Source organism: Chlorocebus sabaeus, chromosome 9 (assembly GCF_047675955.1).
Source record: "Chlorocebus sabaeus isolate Y175 chromosome 9, mChlSab1.0.hap1, whole genome shotgun sequence".
NCBI classification, from domain to species: domain Eukaryota; kingdom Metazoa; phylum Chordata; class Mammalia; order Primates; family Cercopithecidae; genus Chlorocebus; species Chlorocebus sabaeus.
Window position 1 is genome coordinate 117,045,775 of NC_132912.1, and position 19,245 is coordinate 117,065,019.

Sequence of the window (19,245 nt, forward strand, 5' to 3'; positions counted from 1 at the left end):
TTTAGGTCAAATGCTTTGTAAAGTTCCTTCCAGTTCTGAAGTTCTATGGTTCTCAGCCTCATCTTGGCTGCATAACTTTAAAGTACGAATCTCTTCACAGGTTGTCCATGATTAAAAGCCACACCTGGGCCGGGCGTGGTGGCTCACACCTGTAATCCCAGCACTTTGGGAGGCTGAGGCAGGTGGGTCACAAGGTCAGGAGTTCAAGACCATCCTGGCCAACATGGTGAAACCCCATCTCTACTAAAAATACAAAAATTAGCTGGGCTTGGTGGCGTGCGCTTGTGTTCCCAGCTATTCAGGAGGCTAGGGCAAGAGAATCGCTTGAACCGGGGAGGCGGAGGTTGCAGTGAACTGAGACCACACCACTGCACTCCAGCCTGGCAACAGAGCAAGACTCCAGATCAAAAAAGAAGAAAAAAAAAGCCACACCTGGTTCCTCAGAAGCCCTACCTGGCCTCCAAAGCCCTGCAGACTGCAGCAGCCTCACCCGTGGTCACTGTCACACTCCACAGCCCAGACACTGCACCCCTCTTTCCTTTCCTGGCCTTCATACATCATGGCCTTCTCCCCCTCTGCTAAATCACACTTGTCCCTCTGTTACCAGTGGTAGTTATCCGTATGGATCTGAAGCAACCTCAATTCTTGCCTCCTCAGAAGAAAGAATTTGAGGGGCATAAGGCAGGAGGGGAAACAGACAAGTTTCAGAGCAGAAGTGAAACTTTATTAAAAGCTTTAGAACAGTAAGGAAAGGAAAAGAAGCAAAGTCCAACTGGGAAGACGGCTACATAGGCGACCTGAGAAACCAAGTGTGAGGCTTGACCGCTTTACCTGGGGTTTTCTACGCTGGCATACTTCCAGCACCTCGCCTTACTTCTCCTACTCCTGAGATCTTATTGGGAAGCTGCTGATTGGTTTCAGGTGTTTTCTATGAGGAGCCTGCCTTTCCCTGGCACTGGCTGTGACCAATCATTCCTTTAGAGAAACAGTTAACAACTGCCTGGCCATCACCTGGTGGCCATCCAGCACTCCCAGTGTGTGGGGCGGGGTGGGGAGCCCTCTCCTGCCCGGCTCAAACCTAATGAGCTACCCGCTGTGACACCTCAGGTCTTGGTCTAGATAACATTCCTCCTGAGACACCTTCTCTGGACCTCTTTTTTTTTTTGAGACGGAGTCTCGCTCTGTCGCCCAGGCTGAGTGCAGTGGCGCAATCTCGGCTCACTGCAAGCTCCGCCTCCCGGGTTCACGCCATTCTCCTGCCTCAGCCTCCCGAGTAGCTGGGACTACAGGCGCCCGCCACTTCACCCGGCTAGTTTTTTTTTTTGTATTTTTTAGTAGAGACGGGGTTTCACTGTGTTAGCCAGGATGGTCTCGATCTCCTGACCTCGTGATCCGCCCGTCTTGGCCTCCCAAAGTGCTGGGATTACAGGCTTGAGCCACCGCGCCCGGCCCTCTGGACCTCTTTAACAGATAATCCCATGTTACCAACACTGGCCTCTGTGATGGGCTAAATACTGGGCCCCCAATGATGTCCATGACCTAACCCCCCGCATCTGTGAACAGGCTACTTGACATGGCAAAGGGACTTCACAGATGTGATTTAATCAAGGAGATTATCCTGGTTTGTGCAGGCGATCACAGTGTAATCACAGGGGCCCTTATAAGGGGGAGGTAAGAGGGTAAGAGTCAGGGAGATAAGATGCTACCATGTTGACTTTGGGGATAGAGGAAGGGACCATGAGCCAAGGAACACAGGTAGCTTCTGGAATCTGGAAAAGGTGAAGAAGTAGATTCTTTCCTAGAGCCTCCAGGAGGAATAGAGAGCCCTGTGGCCCCCTCTCAGATTCTGATCTCCAGAACTGTAAATGAATGAGTTCATGTTGCTTTATGTCACCAAGTTTGGTAATTTGTTACTGCAGCAATAAGAAACTGAGATACCCTCTCAAAGCTCTGACTGCATCATGGTGTAGCTGTCTGTGTCACCATTTAGCTGCAAGCTCCAAGGACAGGCTTTGTGTGGAGCTCATGTTTCCAGGGCCCAGCACAATGTCCAATAAACATTTGTTGACTAAATGACTAAATGAAAGCAAAGCAAACCTATCCACTTACTTTGTACATGAAAGAATTCCGTGGCCTGGATTAAGAGCAAAGAGAAGTCCACTAAAAATCCAGGTATCTGGCAGGTCCTATCTAGCTAAAATATTGGAACAGACGGGATTTTTACAAGCTTCTCCTCCACTTCTCTAGCTTACATAATACAGTCGCAACACCGAGAACCCAAACAATTCTTCCCCCAAATGGTCTCCATGAAACCAGCTCCTAGAGTTTACCGCATGAACAAGCTGTTCTGAAACCTGGACCCCAGCAACCTGCCCACCCTCTAGAACCCTTGGCACCTCCTGCTTTCGTTGTGATCACACTGGTCCAGACCAGCATGAGCTCCCCGTCTGCACGGGCAGCCCTTCATTTGTGTCAGTCTAGGGGCGAGTCAGTGGTTAAGGAGAAACAGGCACTTTGTGGGAAGCCTGCACTCATTTGCTCACCTCACCCCGCCCCCTTGTCTCCTGGCATTGCCGGTCAATCCCACCATGACACTAAGCAGATTTACAAAATAACCAGCAAGAAGGGAGGGAGGCGGCTGGCACTGGGCACACCACAGTGCAGGGCAGAGACTAAGCTCTTCCAGGTAGTCAAGTGTGTGCCCAAAGGGCATTGGTCACAGGAGCGTCTCAGCAGACAGAGAAGCATCGGCAGGATCAGTTACCATGGGCATCACCCAGCAAAAGTTGCCCTGTTGACCTTCACCTTAACCAGTAGGGCACCCACCATCTGACCCAGGGGAGCTTCTCTGCTGGAGCTGGGGACCTCAGCCCCGTGCCCTGCTGTGACCAGACTTGCTCACCAAGGGCCAAGAGCCACACTGCCAGCATCACCGCGCCCTCATCCAAGGCAATGGTGCTGCTGGGCCTGGATGACTGAGCCGAACTGGAGAAGAACGGGAGACAACACCAAGGTGGCGAAACTGAACTAAACAAGGAAATGAAAGGAGCACGATGACGGCAAAATTTCAACTCTCGCCTGAGATAAAGTCAGGAGGGACCATCATCCAGCTTTATAAATGTGAGCACTGATGGTCTGCAAACAAACATTTCCTACTATGAAGTCCACGAGCATTGATTCAGCATCTACCAGGCTGGCCCACAGAAGCATTTAATAGAAAGAGTAAAGCATGTTCTCCCAACTAAAAGGCCTTACTTAGCTTGTGTTGCGTTTTGTTTCTAACACTATTCATGAGTTTCCTGTCGGCTGCAGGAACTCAAAAGCAGTGAGCTTAAAGAAGCCAAACCAGGGAAAATAAATTGAGGACAACGACAGTGAGCCTTGAACTCAGCTTCAGGGGACAAGGGAAAGTGAAAGGGCCTTGTAAGGCAATTGGGGTCTCAAGCTGCATTTTTCCTGAATTCTGAACTTCTCAAGGCTGTCCCTCCACTGCCGCTTCAGGAAAACAAAACAAAACAAAACAAAAAAACCGTAAAAACTGTAAGTATGTTTTCACTTCCGCATCCTTGGCTATTCCCAAAAGCCGCCCAATTCCTGGAAAATAGCCTTTGTTTCTATTCCACATGAGCCAATATGTACCAAGCCAAAGGGTAGAAAGAGCTGGGCCTGGCCCTGGGGAGACAAAGGTGACCCCAAGGGGTCCTCAGCCCTTTCAGAGGCCTAATGAACCCCGGGTGAGAAGAGAACTAATCCAGGGATGTCTACAAGGACCAGCAATGCAATAAGGAAAGTGGGGCAAACTCTGCATTTATCATGGAAAGGAATTGTAGCTCGTCATTGAGGAATGCATTGGAGCTCACTGGAAAGGGGCAGAGGCATTTTAAGAAAAAGGGATGGCTGGTTGCAGTGGCTCATGTTTGTAATCCCAGCACTTTGGGAGGCCAAGGTGGGTGGATCACCTGAGGTCAGGAGTTCGAGACCAGCCTGGCCAACCTGGCAAACCCTGTCTCCACTAAAAATACAAAAGCTAGCCGGGGGTAGTGGCGTGCACCTGTAATCCCAGCTACTCGGGAGGCTGAGGCAGGAGAATCACTTGAACCTGAGAGACGGAGGTTGCAGTGAGCCAAGATCACACCACTGTACTCCAGCCTGGGCAACAGAGTGAGACTCCTTCTCAAAAAAAAAGACAAAAAAGAAAGAAAAGAAAAAAAAAGAAAAGAAAAAAAAAGGGATGAGATGCTCAGAAAACTTGAGCCCTGAAAGTACATGTGTGTTTGGGAAACCAGCCAGTGCCTCTATGTATCAGGGGAACATGGAGCATGGAGGTGGGTGAGGGTGGGCCTCAAAGGGGAGAAGGTGGGCTCTGAGGCCAGAACTGTGGACTGGGGGTGATGCAGATGAAGAGCGCTTCATCATTCTGCTCAGGAGTTGGTGCCTTATGCTGCAGGGCCATGCAAGGCTGTTCTTTAAGCAGACTAGAAAGAATAATCCTGAAGCTGTGGGGAGGATGGATGTGGGGGGACTGGCAGTGGAGGCAGGAAGGCCAGTTAGATAAACTCATTAGTGCATATGGAATGATGAGGGTGTGAGCTAATCATGGCAGCTGGGCACCATGCCATTAGCTTTGCCCCTACCCCCCCGAATTCTCACAACCACCCTGCAAGTGCACAGCTGTGGGAATGGGCTAAGGAGGCTGAAGGACAACCTGATTTGGCCACATCCCTGATGAGTAGTGGCATGGGGGATCATATCCAAGCATGTCCAAGTTCAAAGCACTTGTATCTGCCATCCATCCATTGGCTGTAGTCATTCCCAGGGAACCAGGAAAGTGTATTTGAGTCATGGCTCCTGCCCTTCAGTCCTTCAAACACCACAAGGCAAAGGGTGTAGGGATGAAGAGAAAGAGTGGACTGGAGACACGAGATAGGGAGAGCCCACAGGACCTGCCGATGTAGGCACTGGAGGGTGGAGATGCGAAAAACCATCAGACACCGTGGTGAACCAGGCAGCCATGGTGCTGCCCATTGGGGAGCAGGTGAGCCAGCCAGATGTGTTGGGGAGAGCAGCTCTTGGTGCTGTCTGCTGAGGACCATGTTGATACCCTCCTTTTCTTCTAGGCTGTGGCAGGTGAAGGGGAAGCCCCAGGGTTGAGGGAGCGTAGGCTGGGGGATGAGAGAGAGTCAGAAGGGAAGGATGTTCCTTCCCTTCCTCTCTGGATCCATCATCGTTCCAGGTCCAGTCAGGCCCCTTCTCCATAAAGCCACCGTGACCAGTGGCACTCAGCTCTCTTGCTGGCATCTGCCTCCCTAGGTTGTGGACTGTGAAAACCAGTTGCGCACAGTCGTCTGGGTGAGTGTCTATCTCTGGGGCTAGGCAGAAGCTCTTTCTGGTCAAGTTTTATAGATTTGGGTGTCCGACAAAGTGCTAAGCACACTGGAGGCTATCAGCAACTGTCCTCCAGACACACCCTTTCAGGGGTCAGCCACAGGCTTGAGGAAATAACAATCAACAAAGGCAAGGCCCCAGTGTGCCAACCTCAGTGACATTTATCAACCCCCAGGGCTGGGAGGGGTGGGCATCCCTTAGAGGAATGTGGCTATCACCCTGAGGCCCTGGAACTTGCTCACCACATTTCCTTTCCCCCCACCATCCCCCACACTTTCATTTCAGTCTCTTCCTCGTCCTCCCGTGGAGGGAGGGAGAAATAAATGTGTTGTTCATTCTGGAAACTGTAGGCCCTTGTGCGGGCTTTCCATCCCAGCTCTGTTAAAGTTCAGGGTTGTCTGCTTAGGGTCAATAAGATTCTTGTTCGGGACTTCCAAGGCCCACGCAGGGCTGGGCGGTTCAACTGCTCGATTCATTGCCCTCCGCCGTGGTGAAGCTCTTCCTCCACATGACCTCCTCCCCCAGCTTTTCTCATTTTGAGGCTGTCTTGCTTTTTGGTCACTAAGTTCCCAACCATAAACGTCTTCCCAACACGCCGAAAAAGCCACTCTTCACGGTTTCCCTGCTGTTTTATGCACACATTTTTATTTATTCAGCTGCGTTTGCTGAAGACCTGAGATGGAGCATGATTTTCCTTCCCAATGTCAAACTGAGCAGACCTTTATGTAGAGAGACATGCACCCCTCTGCCCCGACAGTTCCCAAGATCAAGCCACTGAGTGTATTATCCTCACGAGCCCAATTGCTGGGGAGCAGTCAGAGCCTTGTGAAGCTTTCTGCGAGGAGCAACAGCATCCTATAGATGCCAGGGAGAGTGGAAAATGTCGAAGATCTTCCTCCTGATCAGAGACAGCTCTCAAGTTCTCAAGATGAGCTTCTGGAAAAATATACTCTTCATGCCACCTAACAAGGGTGACCTCAGAGCAAATGCCCTTTTTCTTCAAAAATGCAAAACACTGACTCAGCCTTTACCACGTATCTACTGTATGTCTGCCCTGTTCATAGAAAGCGGGATTTTTTTCTTATTTTTAGTTTACTTTACCTTTTTATTTGAAACAAGGTGTCGCTCTGTCATTCAGGCTGGAGTACAGTGGTACAATCATGACTCACTGCAGCCTTGACTTCCTGGGCTCAAGTGATTTTCCTGCCTCAGCCCCCCAATGAGTAGCTGGGACTATAGGCATGCACCACCACACCCTGCTAATTTTTAAATTTTTGGTAGAGACAGAGTCGTGCTATGTGGCCCAGGCTGGTCTTGAGCTCCTGACCTCAGAGGATCCTCCTGCCTCAGCCTCCTAAAAAGCTGGGATGGCAGGTGTGAGCCACCGCACCCAGCCTTTTTTTTGTGTGTGTGTGATGATAAAATACAGATAACATAAAATTTATTACTTTAACCATCCTAAAGTTTACAATTCAGTGGTGTTAAGATTCCCAATGTCGTGCAACCATTACCACTATCTAGTTCCAGAACTTTTTTTATTACCTCAAAGGAGAGCTCATTAGGCAGTGACCTCCCTGTTTCCCCCTATGCTCAGATGCTGGCAACCACATATCTGCTTTTGGTCCAGCGGGTTTGTCTATTCTGGGTATTTCATACACATTTTGCATCTGGCTTCTTTCCCTTAGCGTGATGTTTTCAAGGTTCATCCATGTTGTTGTAGGTATGGCTACTTCCTTCCTCCTTAAGACTGAACACAATTCCATCATATGGATGTACTACATTCTACTTACCCATTCCTTGTTGATAAGGCAATGGATTTTTTAAACAAAAACTTTTTTATTGGGATATAATTTAAATACAGTAAACTCTCCTGTTTTTACTGTGCAATTCTATTTGTTTTGACAAACACCCTCAGCTGTGTTCATCACGACTGCCACAGTGAAGGCACAGAGCCTTCCCATTACCCGAAAAAGTTTCTTTGTGCCCTTTATAGGCAGCCCCCTCCCTACTCCCAGAGCAGGCGTGGGAGCACGAATAGCTTTTGGAGTCCGACTTCTTTTACTTAACATCAGGCATACGAGATTCATCCAGGTTGCAAGGCATGAGAAGTCTGCTCCTTTTTCTTGTTACATAGCATTCCATTGTGTAGATGGAGGAAGAATCTTTATAGCCCCACTGCTGGGCACTTCTGCACAGAACAGCAGTTCCTGCTTTCCCACACCAGACTGCCATGCTCTCGAAGGCACCTTACTGCTGACTTTACACGGCATGCCCTGGCTTAAGTTCACGTAATTGTGTGGCCACTCAGAGACATGCATACACGAGGTGAAGCACTGATTCTCAGCCCGGGCTGCACACTGGAATCACTGGGGGAACTTATAAGAATCCTGATGCCTGGGTGCACCCCCAGAGATTCTGCTGTCATTGCTCTGGGTGTGACCTGGGGCAGGACTTTTCAGTCTTCCCAGGTGAGTCTAATGCACAGCCAAGGTCAAGAACTACCTAAAGTTGTGATGACTTGCTTTATGAAGTCTTTTGCCTTATCAAATTTTGTGTAAAGTTCCTTAAAACGCAAACTTTCATAGTGCTCCTATATGACCATTCTGATCTACATGTAGAACTTTCTAGGCTCATGCCTGTTATAGAAAGTTAGATACACTTGAAAATGTGTTTTCTCCTAAAGTCTTTTTCCTTCTGGACAGTAAGAGTGCAGAAGGCCAGGCTGGGGCTGAGTGCGGTGGCTTATGCCTATAACCCCAGCAGTTTGGGAGGCCAAGGTGGATGGATCACTTGAGGTCAAGGGTTCGAGAACAGCCTAGCCAACATGGCAAAACCCCACCTCTACTAAAAATACAAAAATAAGCTGGGCGTGATGACACACACTTGTAATCCTTGCTACTTAGGAGGCTAAGGCATAAGAATCACTTGAACCCAGGAGGCAGAGGTTGCAGTGAGCCAAGATTGCGCCATTGCACTCCACTCCAGCAGGGGCAATAAGAGCGAAACTCAGTCAGTCTCAGAAAAAAAAAAAAAAAAGAAAAGGAAAAGAAAGAAAAAAGAAGGCTGAGCCAGGTATGGTGGCATGCACCTGTAGTTCCAGCTACCCTGGAGGTGGGAGGATTGCTTGAGCCCAGGAGTTCAAATCCAGCCTGGGCAACACAATGAGAACCTGTCTCTTGAAAAAAAAAAAAAAAAAAAAAAAAAAAAAAAAAAACCTGAGTGTAGAAGGCAAGGGTCAAGATGTCTCAAGACAGCTATATGTTTACATATCACTGTACTCAGTTTTTTGTCCTGCTTAAGCTCTTATCACTGAAAATCAGCACCCAAAGCAGACCGTAGTCATTTCTGCCTGCTTGAAACCCAGTAAACCGAGCCAGAAATGTAAATAACTTTCTCCAGTGTAAATACTCAAGAAGTTTTTCTTTATCTCCATCTCCAAGAAATGGCAAGGGGGGCGGTGGGGGCTTGCTTCACTTGCTAGCACTGTGAATGCTCTGCTCCCGCCAAGCCTGACCTACAAGGGTCATCTTGCCATCATTTGTGAAAGATCTGCTTTTTCTCACCTATCTTTGAGTCTCATCACTGAAAACACTTTCCCCAGGAACAGCCCACCCTCTGCATTCCCAGATGAGCTGTTGAAGCTGAGATGGGACAGATGCTGGGCCGTGGCTTGCAACACTGGAAGACCAACGCGAGTTCCTCACTCTGCTGCGAGTTCCTCACCGCCGACCCCTCCGATGAACAAACCTCCCCAAGAGCAGAATTCCAACCGCAGCTTAGGAGCCAGCTGGAACCAGAGCCTCTCAGATAGGGCCTTCGAAAAGTCACACAGTCACAGCTGAAGATGTGAAACCAAGCACAGAAAGGGAGAAAAGACCACAGTCCTACCAAGAACCACATCCACTCTGTCTCAAACTGCCCAGAAGCACGACCTGTCCATCCAGTAATAGCCCCAAGCACACAGGGCTATTACTTGACAATTCAGCCGTCTTTATTGTTCTCTATTGTTCCATGGATGCAAGTCCTTTGTCCCCAATGAAATTGAAAGCTCTGTGTGGGTAGGGACTATATCTTCTGGTTTGATTTCCTCCCCCATTGTGCCTAGATAGTGCTTTGCTAAGGTCAGTGCTTGGAAAACATCTGATGAACATAAGGCTTCTAAACAGATAGACAGACGCATACAACCTGCCTTCACTAATGAAAGCTCCTCCTATTTAAGTGTCTGGGCTGGTCAGTCTAGTAGACCTGGGCAAAGGGCTCACAAATCCCATCTGGGCCAGTTGACATCTCTGAAGCCACCAGAGGCAGCCCCTGGCAGCTGATAGGCTGGAAGGACAGGAGGCATCTTACTTTTGGATGGTGTTCTGGTGGAAGAATTTTCTCAAGGGTACAAGTGGGAAGGGCATGGAGTGGCATGCTGCCCTAGGGATCAGAATCAGAGGGAACTCAGGGTGAAAGAAACCCGACCCCTGGGGCACTCCAGCAGTTCAGAGGGCACATGAAGGCAGACTCGAGACACTCCAGGTTCCAGCAGCCACCAGGGTCCAGGCCAGACAAAGAGACTTTGGGTCCCGGGAGGCCTTTGTTCCTCAGTTCATTTAAGACATTCCTTAAATGCAATCTACCAGAAGAGTGGCTTCATTCAGAGGCAGCGGGGGCCAGTTATGCGGGTGGGAGGCACAAAGGTTTAGCTGGGTATCTCCCTGCATGGCAAGTCCCACAGCCAGCACAAACCATTTTAGCCTCAGAACAAGAGGCTGTTGGGGGTCACTGGAGTTCACATTGGAAAGGCTGTGTTGGATAGGAAAGAAGAAGGCTGGAAAATGATAACAGCAATTATCTTTTGGTGGAGGGGCTATGGGAAATTGTCACTCTTTCTTTACAGCCCCCCGTTTCTCAACACAGAAGAGCATAGAGTTTTACGCAGAGAAAAGAAGTTGTGCAGGGGCCGCTACGTTTTCATTTGGGGCCGTAAATCTAAGGTTGTCTCTGTTTACTTGATAATTGTACCAGAGAAAAAAGACACATATTAAAGATGAATGGAAGGGGGAAAAATCACCGTATGTTCAGATTTACTGTTTCCTTCCAGCATTCAGCAAAAGTAATGAGACACCATTGGACTGGTGTGCTGGTCAGGACCTTTTCATCCTGACCCAAGTAGGTAAAAATCAGCCCCAGCAATCCAAAGTGACCACCACTCTGATGTTGGAGTCAGCCGGGGGGAGGCACGCGAGGCTGATTAGGTGCCCACTGGACCACCAGGCAAAAGCCTTTACTTGGGGCTTCAAGGAAGCTGGGCAGGAGAAACAAAGGCCTCCGGGGCCACCCCCCTACCCAAAGCCTCCAAGCCTCTTTGGCCCCCGAGGGCTGCTGGAACCTGCAGTGTCTCTCACCTGAACTTATGCTTCCCCTGAACCAGAAGTGCCCTGAGAGTCAGGTTCCCCTTGCCCTGGGTTCTTGATCTTGCAAGAAGCAGCCACCTCCACCCTTCCCACAGGTACCACATTCCAGATTCAAATTGCCTAAATATTACTTCCACATCTTGGCTCACTCTTGGCTGTACCACATACTGGCTGTGTGGCCTTGGGGAGCTTAATCAGTCTCTCTATGCTTCAGTTTCCTGGTTTGTAAAATAGGGCCAATAATAGTACCTCCTTCGTGGGATTAATGTGAAGATCACAAAATAACCTCCTAAAGTGCTTATACTAAATTAAATGTTAGTTGCTAAGTAAAACCCTCATTCCTCCTATAAGAGTGGTACAGAAAACTCTCCATAGACTCTAAATACACACACACACACGTATAATTCTAGCAGACAGCTTCAAAAAAGCAACTGTAGGCTGGGAGTGGTGGCTCACACCTGTAATCCCAGCACTTTGGGTGGCCAAGGAGGGCAGACCACCTGAGGTCAGGACTTTGAGACCAGCCTGGCCAATATAATGAAACCCCATCTCTACTAAAAATACAAAAAATTAAAATTAGCTGGGCATAGTGGTGCAGGCCTGTAGTCCCAGCTACTCAGGAGGCTGAGGCAGGAGAATTGCTTGAGCCAGGGAGGTAGAGGTTGCAGTGAGCCGAGATGGAGCCACGGCACTCCAGCCTGGGTGACAGAGCAAGGCTCTGTCTCCAAAGAAAAAAAAAAAAAAAGGCCAACTGGAGATGTCCTGTTTGATTTTACAGGACTACTAAATTATGTCCTGGTAGACAGCAACAGGGGCAGCTGAAGAGGAATTTGGGTTAAACCCTTTCAGGAAACCACCTTCATAGAAACATACAGTACTGAGAATGAACAAGCAAAGGTTTTCAAAGTTTTCTGTAGCTTAGCCCAGGTTTCAACAGGGTAAAGCCAACACTAGAAACAGGAGGTCAAAAGAATGAGGGTCAGTTCCAGGCTATGATTTGAGAGGTGGCTACCAGGTCCTTTGGTTTTTTCTCCATCCTTCTGCCTGTCTGCCCCCTTTCCACTCCTCTGACAGCCACAACAGGCAATGTTCCTTTTGGCAAACAGCACGGCACTATCAACATTGCCCCAGAAGGAATAATCCATGAGTGTGTTCAGTGGATACCTATTGCTTTTCCCCCTTCCCCCGCATCCATTCACTCATATTTGGAGCCAAATTTCCCTTGAGAAACTCCTTTTCCTTACTGTCTATATTTGTGGAACTAAAACTCCACACCCAACTCCATGGGCAGTCACATGACCTTGGACCTAACCAGTCAGAGCATTTCATTCCCCAGCCACAATAATTGGCTTAGAGACAGACCCATGACCAGAGCCAAGCCAATGAGCATCAGCCATGGGATTCTTCCTGGAACTACTAGGAAGTGGGCTTCTCCTTCCTCAGGGTTGAGCTGCTAGAATGTTGGCCTGAAACTTCTGTGGCCATCTCCAGAAACAGTCCGCCTGAGGAGGGAAACGGGGCCTGGAGATTCCTGACAGCATCATTTCAGCACTTAGATTCAGCCATGACTCAAAGTAGCTGTTCTTCCATACCACTCAGTAATATGTGGCCAAAGCAACCTCTTTTTTTGTTTAAGGCAGCCTGAATTGGGTTTCCTTTGCTTGCAAACTGAGAGTGAACTATCAGTGCATTGTTGGACCCAAAAATCTGGACCAGGCAGTCTGCAGATCCAATTCTAGTTCATTCTGTGAAGTAGGCATCATCTTCCCCAGATTTGAAGCTAAAGGATGCTATGTGGTTCCACCAGGGTCACACGGCAAGTCTCAGCACTCAGAATCAACAGGTCCTTCTGGCCTCAAGCCTAGAGTTTATCCTCTTCCTCTGGGTCGACCTTACATTGGTAAAGATTTGCTTATTAAAACAGACTGTATAGAGAGTGGACTTCAAAAATATTCTAAGGACAGCAAAGTGTGGGAAAAGATCCAAATAAAAGCACCTTGAGAAGCCTGGGATATAATGTTACCAAGTCCTGGGGTGGGGGATAGAGGATAAGTAGACAGAGGACAGTGAAGACAAACCTCCATCAGCCTTAGGACAAAAAAGGGGTGGAAATGGAAGGGGGAATTCCAAAGACCCCGGGGCCAAGTAGAGCAGAGGCATGGCGTCTTGGGAGACAGAGGATGTAAAGAAAGACCTTCACTTATTCCAGGGAGTGCTGATGGATTTCAAGATCGTGGAGCCCTCTGGGGCAGCCTGATGGGAGATACAAGAGTAGAAGCTGCAACTCTTGGCTCATGGAGCACGACAGCTGTGGAAAGAATGCCATCCCGGAACCTTCACGCCTGAGTCCTCAGTGCCAGAGGCCAGAACATAGAGGCCAAAACAACTGATGAAATGGATGGAACGTGATTGTTAAATTATGCGGCAGCACAAGCAAAGCATCTGCCTAAAATGATCCTTAATATTAGGAAGAGTGGAAGAGCAAAAGCTGCAACAAAAAGGAACAATTTTAACATCGCAGATGGTTCTGAATGACTGTCAAGCTTAGACTAATCTGCTTCTGCTGATCGTAGAACCTCTAATGGACAAGAACCAATAATCAGCAGAGAGCCTGTGTGTAATTCCTTTCTCTGAACCATATCAACTTGAAATCAGTCCTCTTAAGCCTTGAAGAAGTTAGAGATCAATAATGAGTGGAAATTAATCATTTGGTCTATTTTTCCCCTTCTTTGTATAATGGGAGGACCTATTCCATATGGTTCAGATTTGATCAGTCCCACCTAAGCCATAGGAGATGGGGATGTAGTTGAGGTCTGGTCATCCCTCAGGCCCTGGTGATGAGTTCAACTAATTCAAGCAAGACTGTCATCTGGGATTTGCTATATGGGCTTTGGGAGAAAGAGATCTTTCTTCTCTTGGGATTGCAAGCCATGAGGATACATAATTGGAGTTAGAGGAGACCCCTCTTTTTCCAGGCTGAGGATTAAGCCAGTGCTCAGAAGAGAACAAAGCTAATAACTAGAGAAAGAGACAAAGCCCTGACCACATAGCTAGGGTCCCTAGGTCCAGCCATGCCTGAACCTAACTTTGCACCTGCCAACTACAAGAACCAATAAATTCCCTTTTTCACACAAGCTAGGCTTTAGTCACTGATGACCAAAAAGTCTTTTTTAATATAGAAGTGAAGGTTGAACAAATGGTGGCTCCATATAAACCATTCCCTATATAAGGCATACCCCAATTTTTCAAGGTCATACAGTGGCCCCACAGAATCTAACTTTCTTGTTCCCTTTGAAAAGTCCAAGCACGAAATCAACAGGACCAGGTAATTATCCTGGATAAACCATGGCCAAACCACTAGAAAACTGCTGACAATGGCCAACAAACACCGAGGGGTATGGCTGTAATCAGTGCTATTTAAACCACAGTGGAGTATAGCAGGCCTAGGAATAGATGCGGGAGGGGGGAGGTTGCCTCCCCAACAGAAGCCTTTTTCCTCTCTCTTTCTTCTGACTGATGCTCACATCCCTGTGCAACTGTCCATGGCCCCCAGTACAGGGCCCACACCAGTGCTTTGGAAACTATGGGCATAGTCTTTTAGGTGGGCTATGCTGTCAGTTCAGTGCATTAGCACTGGTAGCTTTAAAAATTAAAAAAAAAAAAAAAAGTTTTGCTGTGAACTTAAAACTGCTGTAAAAATAAAGTCTGTTAAATACATGTAGTAGAAAATATTTGAATGCATACCATCTAATAAAGGCACATACTCTTTCAAAAACTTTCTGTTGGGTCCAGGCACGGTGGCTCATACCTGTAACCCCAGCACTTGGGGGACCAAGGTGGTCAGATCACTTGAGCTCAGGAGCTTGAGACCAGCTTGGACAACACGCAAAAACCCTATCTCTACAAAAAACTAGCCAGGCGTGGTGGCACATGCCTGTGGTTTCAGCTACTAGGGAGGCTGAGGTAGGAGGAGAATCTGAGCCCAGGAGGTCGAGGCTGCAGTAAGCAGTAATTGTGCCACCGCACTCCAGCCTGGGTGATAGAGTGAGACCCTGTCTCAAAAAAAAAAAATTGTTTCAGGTGTATATATGTGTGTATCAGTGTGTGTGTATGTGTGTGTGCACACTCTGGGAAACAATATAAAATACATTTCTTACCATGGTCACAATCAAAAAGTTTGAAAAACATTTATCTGAAACTCCCAAAGCCAGAGATATTTTGAAATTCAGTGTATTTTGGAAAAGTAACATGGTACATATTCCCCCAGCAGAGTCTGGGGAAATAGGAATAAAGTGCATTAATATTTCTATAACAAAATACACAATTATTTATAATAAGTGGGATAAACAGATAATGAGTCACCTCACGTCATTTCAGGGCCGTTTTTATCTCCAAATTAGTTTCTGCCTGCTTTACAAAAAACTTCTGGTTTCCAAGAAACTTCTGATTTCCCCCGCCAAACAAACAAAAAGAATGTAAAATAAACATATTTAAAATATTGATGACATGTTGAAATGATGATATTTTGGATATGTTGCGTTAAATAAAATCTATTCTTAAAATTAATTTTGTCTATTTTTCAAGTTTAAAAAATATTAAATGTAATTTAAATTTAAATGTAATTAAAATTACATATGTGTTTTAAATTTTATTTCTATTGGATAGCACTGACCTAAAACATCAGAGCATTCTTAAAGCATTTTAAAAAGTCATCCCTCTGACTAAAACAAAACAAAACAATGTTCAGAGAGAGAAAGGGACTTCATCGAAGTTGCACAGAAAACCCAAATTTCCTATTCCTGTCCAAGGCTTTCTAAACCCAATTTTGAGTATTTTTGTATCCTAGAGAGCAAAGGAAAGAAGAAAGGTCATTCTTGAATGGGAATTCCATGGGAGCAGTGAGTAAAGTTTGGAAAAGGGCTTTTACATGTGTTGGTCATGATTTACCAAGGTGAGAAGGCACTAAAAAAGGAAAGTTCTCTCCTCAGCAAAACAGCTGTGACCTGGATGAAAAAGATTTGGTTACTCCGTGCAGGCTGTACTTTGTTTACATGAACAAGAGCCAGTTATTCATCACAGAAATATTCTAAATTAAACCCTTGAAGCCCTATTATATAAACAAGCTAAAGGTATCACAGAGTTTTCAGTTGGACCATTGTTTTTGTTTAATGTTTCAGCCAAAATTTGTCAAAAGAAACTGCTGATGTACAATTTCAGACTCTTCCAGAGCATTTCACTTGGGGAATAGTTTGCATTTGGCTCTTTAATCAAATCTTCTGTTCCCTTTCTGGCCAGTCTCAAAAGGACACCTCAGGTCCTCACCTCTTTGCCCTGCCTATGCTCCTTGCTATTTCTCCAACACTGTGGCCTCCAACTTCAAACACCCTGAAACTGTCTTTAGCCATTCTTTCTCTGGTGTAACCACATTCTCTACTGCAACACCCACACACACTCATACTTGCTCTGAACTGTTATCCCCTTGACCTTGAAACCAGGCTTTAGCAAGGCCCCAAGGTGTGATCAGCATTTCAGCCCCTCCCTGCCCAACCTCACAGCACCGCTGTCTACCCACAACAGTTATTCAACAAGCATTTCCTAGGTGGCGACTGAATATCCAATATTCCATTGAAAGCAGCAGTGAGTATCGGATCTCTGCCTGGGTCTTGCTAAGCAATGCAGTTGGGAAGATAAACACGCAAATTTTGATTTCCCCATTTCTAATGTGCATGTATTCCTTGAAATCATAAAAGAATGTTGCAATTCTGTTTGCATTAATATAGTCGTGTCGCTCAAATAGGGTGCTACTAAAAGGAAATGTTTCTTAGAACCAGTGACATTTTAGAATCAATTGTTAGTCAATCAGCTCCTGTCCTTCCAACCACGGTTATTTTCCATTCCCTCACAGGGGCTTATTTGCAGTGTGTTAAGTTTCTTTTGACAATACCCTGCTTTCTAAGTGTTTTTAAGGGTCTTAAATGCTAAAATTGTGCCTGTCTCAAATCTCAAACCAGATTCCTACAGTACAAGCGTCATGCCTGAGAGTTCAGCCTCCCCAGAACACTCCTCGCTCTGAATCCCAGTGTGGTTCAGCAGTTGCTCACTTTGAAGTGAAGCTGAATTAGAAAAACCTAGGAATAAAGAAGCCTCTCTTTTGTTTTCTGTTGTTCTGAATATAATTTGGCCTAAAGTAAAGCAAAAATTCAATGACCTCTAAATTCGGCAACAAGGATTAATAGATTTTATGATGGGTAATTTTCTATTGAAAAAAATTACAGTGAAGGAAATAACACAAAATGTATCAACAATAAAGCAGTCAAAGAAAACGAAGTTCACAACCCAAACAAGGGAAATTGCTTTTATGAATAATAAAGTCAGCCAAATGATGACAAAGGATATCTCACTGAACTCAGACTTATAATAAAACCACATGGTATATCTCATCATCCCTTAGATAAAGAAACAGACTTAGGGAGGTTAAGTAACTTGCCCAAAGACACACAGCCAGAAAATCCAGATCTGAATTCAAATCACTCTATCTCCTTCCACCATCACCACAGCTGGCCTCCCTTACATTTCCTTCTTTCAATAACAAATAACAACAACAATAATAATAATAATAATAAAAACTAGAGTCATTTGAAAATAGAGCCTTAGGCCAGGCATGGTGGCTCACGCCTGTAATTCCAGCACTTTGGGAGGCCGAGGCGGGTGGATCACCTGAGGTCACCAGTTCGAGACCAGCCTGGCCAACATGGCGAAACCCCATCTCTACTAAAAATACAAAAATTAGCCGGGCGTGGTGGCATGACCCTGTAATCCCAGCTACTGAGGAAGCTGAGGCCAGAGAATCTCTTGAACCCGGGAGGTGGAGGTTGCAGTGAGCTGAGGTTGTGCTACTGCCCTCCAGCCTGGGCAATAAGAGCGAGACTCCATCTCAAAAAAAAAAAAAAAAAAAAGAAAATAGAGTCTTAGCAGAGAAGGTATATCTAAGAGACAATTGTTTGCCTAGATTTGTATATACATACAGGAGAATTATGGTCCATTTTGACCCTTGTTATTAGTACAAGTTGTCAGTGATCAAATCATATCCTCTGAGAAGAAACAGTAAAAGAAAATGGTAAAAGGACTCAAGAAATACATTACAAGAGGTAATGTAAGAGCTGAGACCACTGTCATTAGGATTCCTGGTGTGTAACATTGAGTTGTTCAAACACGTGACAAGTTTATTAGCAAATCCAGCAAGGTAATGATTTTGTTAGTGTAGCATAATATTTGTTAAGCATGGGTGACCAAACTGCAAACCATAACAACGTTATAACTGGGTTTAAAATGGCTTTTGGTATTAAAAAGCTAAATGACTTCTGATAAAGTTAGCTAATAAGAAAACAAATCCACCACTCAAATGCATTTTGTGATCCCCATGTGTAAACTTTTCTTGTACTTCTTAATGGAGCAACTGGGAAATGAAAGATGGCAGGAAGGAGGCTGAACGAACATCCACAGACCAGTACTGCTGGTGTCATTCATCTGAGTCATCTGCAAATGGATCAACTTTCCCTGCACCCTGCAGAGCAGGTCTACTCATCAGAATGAGTTCATGGGGAGTTAGAACTGCTAAAGGAAAGGTAAAGGTTGGCTGGCAAATAATGTTTTAATCAAAGCCTTTTCCTCTGGATTTTAGGCTTCAAACAAGTGATCTGTTGGCTTAGTGCAGACCTGAACAAAGAAACCCAGGTAGCTCTTCGTACACTGTAATAGTATATCCTATCCATCTGCTCTTTCATTCATTTAACTAAAGGTGTTGACGTGGTCAGGGCAAGAGGTAAAGGAAGCCAGTGGAAACTCAGAAGGCTAAGAACACATCAATCTTAAGAGCTCCTCTTTTGGATTTCCGTCTTGGCCCCTCCAATCCTATTTTAACTGGTGTCCTTCACCAAGGACACCAAATAGGGTCATGTACATGACATTGCCACCTTACCAGAGCTAAGGACAAACATTTGCCCAGAGAGAGAGTGTGATGGTTAATTTTATGCATCCACTTGACTGGGTCACAGAGTGCCCGGACATTTGGTCAAACATTCTTCTGGGTGTGCTGGTGAGGATGTTTCTGGGTGACAGGAACATTTGAACCAGTGGACTGAGGAAAGCAGATGGCCCTCTCTAATGTCACTGACCCTCATTCAATCAACTGAAGACTTGAATAGGACCAAAAGACTAAGAGGAAATTCCTCCTGCCTGTCTGTCTGTCTGAACTGGGACATCAGTCTGGTTCTACCTTTGGATTAAAAAGTTGGCTCTTCTCAGGTCTCAAACCTGCAGGTTTTCAGACTGGAACTCTGAGCGGCTCTTCTGGTTCTCAGACCTTCAGACTCAAACAAGAACTATACCATTGACTCTCCTAGGTTTCTAGCTCGCCAGCCACAGATCCTAGGACTTCTCAGCCTCTATAATGATGTGA

The 19,245-nt window shown here is 46.2% G+C and overlaps 1 protein-coding gene across 4 annotated transcripts in view; it reads right to left on the reverse strand.

Annotated features, from left to right (window-relative positions):
- Window positions 1-19,245, reverse strand: part of AFAP1L2 (actin filament associated protein 1 like 2) — a 108,391-nt gene that overhangs the window by 45,221 nt on the left and 43,925 nt on the right. The gene's annotated exons all lie outside the window — the stretch shown is intronic.